The sequence below is a fragment of the Branchiostoma floridae genome, chromosome 7, assembly GCF_000003815.2.
Source record: "Branchiostoma floridae strain S238N-H82 chromosome 7, Bfl_VNyyK, whole genome shotgun sequence".
Classification (NCBI taxonomy): domain Eukaryota; kingdom Metazoa; phylum Chordata; class Leptocardii; order Amphioxiformes; family Branchiostomatidae; genus Branchiostoma; species Branchiostoma floridae.
The window spans coordinates 10,676,510-10,682,509 of record NC_049985.1 but is presented as its reverse complement, the minus strand read 5'-3'; positions in this window follow the sequence as shown (position 1 = coordinate 10,682,509).

Genomic DNA, 6,000 nt, shown 5'->3' with positions numbered 1-6,000 from the left:
CGCCCACAGATTACTGTTGAATCGAGTTGATGAAATATTACGTCAACGTGTGGAATCAATCAATAGTTCTACTTACGCACGTACGTCCCTAATTATAAGTTTCAGCTGAAGTGACTTATTTTATTTCGGTGTCGTTATTCCTGAAAAAATGTTAGACTAGAGTTAACTAGAGTTAACTAGAGTTAACGGAGTTAAGGAGTTAACGGGGAAGACAAATTACAGAGAGTAGACAAGAATGAAAACTGCAACATTTGCAAGCAAATACAAATGAAATTTCGTACAGTGTCATTTTGTAAAACACATGCGCACACGCACAGACACACACACATACATGCATACAAACATTGATACTGCACTCGCGTACATACACACATACGCACACGCTCGCGCGTACACACATCACACAAAAGACAACGATTGAAACACATTATTCAAACGTAATGTTCAAAATATTGTTTTCTGCATGATTCTTCCTATGTTGTTCCACTAGAAGATACTCTCAAAATGGTGAGAAAATAAAAACGGGGAACCTTTAAACTAGCATTGATCAATCCACCATACACGTGAAACATGGCACCCCATAATGTTTTTATGATTCCCGATCTACTTTGATATTCATGGGCAGAATTAGATGTACTCTTTGATGGGAGAACTGTCATAAAACTATTAATCTCTTCATGCATTTTCCATACTTATGTGTCATAAAAGATAAAATGTAGCAAAATGCATTTAATACAGCATAGTGTAAATCTACCGTCTTTTTACAGCTTCTCTTTGAAGTTGTTACGATGGATTATATTATCATACCTGTCAAATAAATGACTTCCATCTTAAAACTGTGTTGGATCCTTGTAGCTTCTCGGTATCCATTCATTCTTTCTATGATTCTACAAAACAGAGCAATACTAGTGTAGACATAGATGTAAGGATGAATTCATTTCCAAGTAGATGTATCAGTGGGTCTTGTTTTGAACATGTGTTGCAGTGTTTTTTGTGATTTTTTTAATTATGCCATTTTTCACATGAGAGAATCCACAAAGAGCGCGTTATCTCCAATATAACGTACAAACATCGCCAAACGCGCTCAAAATAAGCCCGAATTTTACATCTGCTTGGAGAATAAGTATTATTTGCAATCCTGTACATTGTACGCGGAGAGTTTTCGAGTGTACGTTGTAAAATGTTAGTCTCCAGACAGACGTGTCAGCTGGATAACAAAAAGTAGAATTTGGCCAAATATGAACAAATACGTTACTATGGGTTTTCAGTCAGTCTTTCGCAGTCGGCCGGTCAGTTCACTCCTAGGCCAATTAACTCCTACTAGACTTTTATTCCTAAGTTGACCAAATTTTCCCAATTACTATTCGGCCTAGAGACTAGTAAAATGTTGTAGTCTCTACCAGACCTCTCTGAGGGCGAAAGAATGGCAGAAAGTTGTCCACATATGTCGATAGACTTACACTCCTATGGCAGTCTTCAGTTCCTCTGGTAAAATATTCCTTTGCTCTTGACCGGTTTCTACTTTCTTTTCAGCCTCGCCAATGATGTAACTAATCGCAAGGCCTTCTTCCACACACCCTCATCTTCTAACCCACAGCCCTGTGTATTCTTCCACACACAAGACAAGGGAGTAGTCTCCTCCACACATACAGTCTTTGTTCAAAACGGATGATCTAACAAACAGGTGTTTGTTCTCCGTGCAGTTCTGCACAGTTGTGGTTACACGGGGAGAAATGATGAAGTGGAACTGTCGTCTTAAAAGGCGTTTTTCGATGATTCCTGGAGGAAAACTCCAACATAGAGGAATACTAGTAGTACAACATGACAACAAATGATCATAACGAAACAAAGGAATTAACTTCTTTTGATAAGTAAAAATCGTTACGTGACTAATAATGCTAGTAAATCAAGGTACAACAAGGTATGTCGTACAATCTTAGTACAACAGTAATCTATGTTCGGACAGATATCAAATCATGATAAATGGAAGTCAAACAGTTGATCAACTTAGATGTATTTATGATAACTAAGAGGGTAATTTGAATATCAATGTGTAAAAGGCTGGCCAGTGTTCATCTCGTAGGTCCTATAATAGTAATAAATAATAGTAATGAACAATCCGAAAAAAAACGAAAGGACCCACTGAAATGTAAATGAAACTTAAGTTGAAGATTATAAATCAATGTTCAGTAGTCATGTAGTCTTGTTCATACAGTCGTTTGAGAAGTTTCAGCGTTCCTGCCAAGACGATAAGGAACTCCAGCACACCGCCCAGAGCACGAAAAGGCTCGCTTCAACAAGAGCTGAAAATAATAAGTACACCATAATCAAGGAAACACTTTCCTGCGATATTCACTTCTTTTTTGTTCTTGTTTGTCATGACTTGAAATTTCATGCAGTAGTTCTTTCTCCTTTTGTTTTTTATACACAGATGCAAATTAGTGGTCTGTCATATTCCCTACTCTTTGTGATGGAAAATGCCTGCAAGTGCAAGAGGGTTGCTGTTGCTGAGTCATGAACCTTTGCCGTGAATTAAGTTAATATTGTGACACCTAGTTTACTAGTGTTCGTCAGCTATTCTGAAGAATGTAAAACATGTTGAAACTCCTCGATGTAAATTTTTTTATGTTCGACAGTATTGGGAGAGTTCCTTCTCCGTGGCACGATTTTTTTTATCTCTACATGTGTCATCGGTACATTTCATTGCTTTGAAAATTGAAACGTTTGTTGTTGATTCTCACATCAAGGTCGATATTTCATTTTCTTGGAAATATGTACCGTGACACATAAGCCTCTTTTCAAATGCTCCATCACTGCATTACACATCATAGTTGTATAGTAGGATTGTTTTAAAATTAACAGAATCTTCAGCAAGTTGGTAGTCTCAAAAAATTATGTAGTGTATGAGTAGTGTTTCTTATTCAAAGATTTTCTTTACTATGAGCATTGAGGTTGTACGAGGTCCGTGTCGGAAAGTTAACTATAGGAAACGTTTCGAGCACTTTTGAAATGAAATGTGAACCGTGTAAAAGTGTTCTTGTCTAGTCGTCGTCTTTATGTTTTCACTATGTTTAGGATTACATTCTAAGGCTAAACGCAACTCAGGGGTACACTTGCCTGTCAATGTATTTTCTGCTATGTTTTCTTTGAATAAAGAAGAGAAGGAAAACGAGGGCTGTGTCATTGAAAAAAGAAAAGAAGTAAACCTGAACAATAGTCAATACACACGGGTAAAGAATTAACGATGGAGAAAGAAGAAAGCAAAATGAGAGGAACTGTATGCGCGCCCATCTTTAGAGGAACAGTATTGATTGCATTTACGTCGATGTAGGTTAGACATCCAGGTAGTAAGATACGCCAAAAAGTAGTTACTCAAGCAACTGGATATGGTTTTGGAAAACCATATCCAGTTGCTTGAATAACTACGTATATATACTTTTTGGCATTGATTGCATTTGACTTTAACAAAATGCACCTGCTATTTCACTCTTCCGCCATTTTTGCAAACGGTGAGATTTTTCAATGAACACTACCACTAAAACAAGTGGAAATCCCAACTTCCAAACTTCTGCATGCAGTGTCCAAATTTACGCGTCTTTTAGAGCCCATTTCCTATCTGTTTAACGCAGCCCATCGCTTAACAGGTGCGCCTGGCCGTTTTTATGTCCGGGAAGAGCTTCAATTTCGTTAATGCGCCCGGACTATCGACTTTCGGTAATGCGGACATTTATTGTGGAGTCCCGGCGGGTCGGCCGTACACGCCGCGCGCGATTAATGTAATGAAAAGTCCGTCCCGAGGCCGCACATTACGATACACGGGGATATTTACGGGCAGTCCTGCAGCGGAGAGGTGCGAGTTAATGTCTCACCAGAGGACTCTTAATGTGCGAGCTTTTCTTAAAAAATGACACTTTACGAGAAATAATGGGCGGGAAAAATCTTTAATGTGTGTCCGTTTTGACGACTTAACGCGGGCGGGGAGGTGATTCATACCGCCCGCCCACAAAAGCGGCGCTGATTTATCCCGACGTTTCGCGCCGAACCCAGATCTTTCTTCGGGCTGCAAATTGGCTCCATTCTGGTAACGATTTCTCGGTCCTTCTGGGAGATTTAAGACGCGGGAAATGCGACACTTATCATCGGGAGAATGCTCGACGTGCAAAACTAGCTCTCCCGCTACACCTGCGGCGGACACAACTCTCACGGGGTCAGGGAAAGGTGAACGACATTTGAAGTTCACACAGAGCGGGAGCAGACATACAGAAATGCACTCATATCCCAAAATATAGCCCGTAGATAGCCATTAGAAACAGGGTTATATGTGTATGGTACAAATGTACAAATACTGTACTGTAGCAATTAACCATTGCATATAGAATGTAAACTGATACATTTTTGTATTTCAATGATCATGAAATTTGAAAGGTGGTGACAATCTAAAATTCAGGCAGAACATATCATACATTTGAAATGCAAACGTCTTCCAAAATGTAGCTCATAGGTTGCCTTAAAACATCAACGTTGCCTATACATCCCTTAGAACAGCACACCATGATGGCAGTACGAATACCAAAGTCTTGTCAATTTCAAAGAGAAAATACATTGAAAGCGAAACGTTTCAAACAATTTTCAAATGTATCAACCTAAGAAAGGCGTTCATTAACATAGAGTTGGCTCTTATGTGCTACTATTAACATCATATCAGCAGATGTCCATCCGGAAATATAACGTGTGTTCTTGTCTTCTTCAACAAACAGAAGCAAACTGACTGTCATAAAAACGACAAAAAAGGGTCTCAGTTTGGTTTACGTTCGTCAACTCCGGCTATTCAGACAAGCCAACAAAATAGCATCAAGACACGAATAACGTTTCTTTGTCTGTGGATGTGATCATTGTGTTTTGCTCAATATACTCCTGAAGTCATACACTTTACATGCACAATTGTAGTTACTTATGGAGGAAATACATAAACAGAACACGGACGTTGACATACAGTAGGAAAAGATAGACAGATAGACTACACACACACACAGATGAAGAGAGGAAGACCGAAGCACAAATAGATGGCCTGGAGTTAATAAATTAGATACACGTATAATATGGTGTATGACAAGTCGCCTTTCTGTGCAGATATAGTGAATATTGAGATCGCGGTTTCCATACACACTGTTTTGTTTAGTGCATCAGAAAACTCTCAACATCATTTTCAAACAGATGTGTGAAAGATATTGGTGTTTCCAAAGAAATTATACAGACATCCTCGGTGTTTTTCCCATGTTATATCTAGTCTAGGTACCAGTATACGAAAAGAGGCCGACTGAAGGTCCCAACAGAAGATGTAGGGACGAGAGCTCTGATCCAAGAAGCCGGGCTGATGTGCAGAGAGTAATGGATATCGGTACTTTTATCATTGATGTAAAATTATACTCCATTTCTTTTTTTTCTTCTTTTTTTGATGCTGTTTTGTCACTTCCTTCCAGGTTTAGCAGTTTCCTGTTTATGTCTTTGTTCGTTTAAAGTTCGTATGGACAGACAGTGGATGAGAAAAACAATAACTTTATCGTTTACTACATCACAAACATTTGATTGCTGTGTCCATTTCTTCAGAAATTGTGACACATTCTGCTCTCCTAATCTCCAAGCAGATGTTAAGATTGACAATTGTCAAGTATTTTTGTCTGACCGACAAAATTTCCTGACAGTGCTTGTACATGTCTAGTAATTTCCCAGCAGATCCTACGGTGGTATTAGATAGTATCATAAAGCTGGCCAACTAGTTTAGCCGGCCAAGAAGTGTCATTTGCCAACCGTACCTTTTTTTACTTAATGGTCACCACGTTACAAGACATGAAGGTCATTTCAAGGTGAAGGCCAATCCAAGGCTACGGGTAACTGTAACAGCATCTTTTCGCCTTAGGTCAGAAGCATCATGATTGAGACCAGCTTAATTGCTCACTAACACTGAGGTCTAACTGACCCAATAGACGAAGCAGGGGTTAC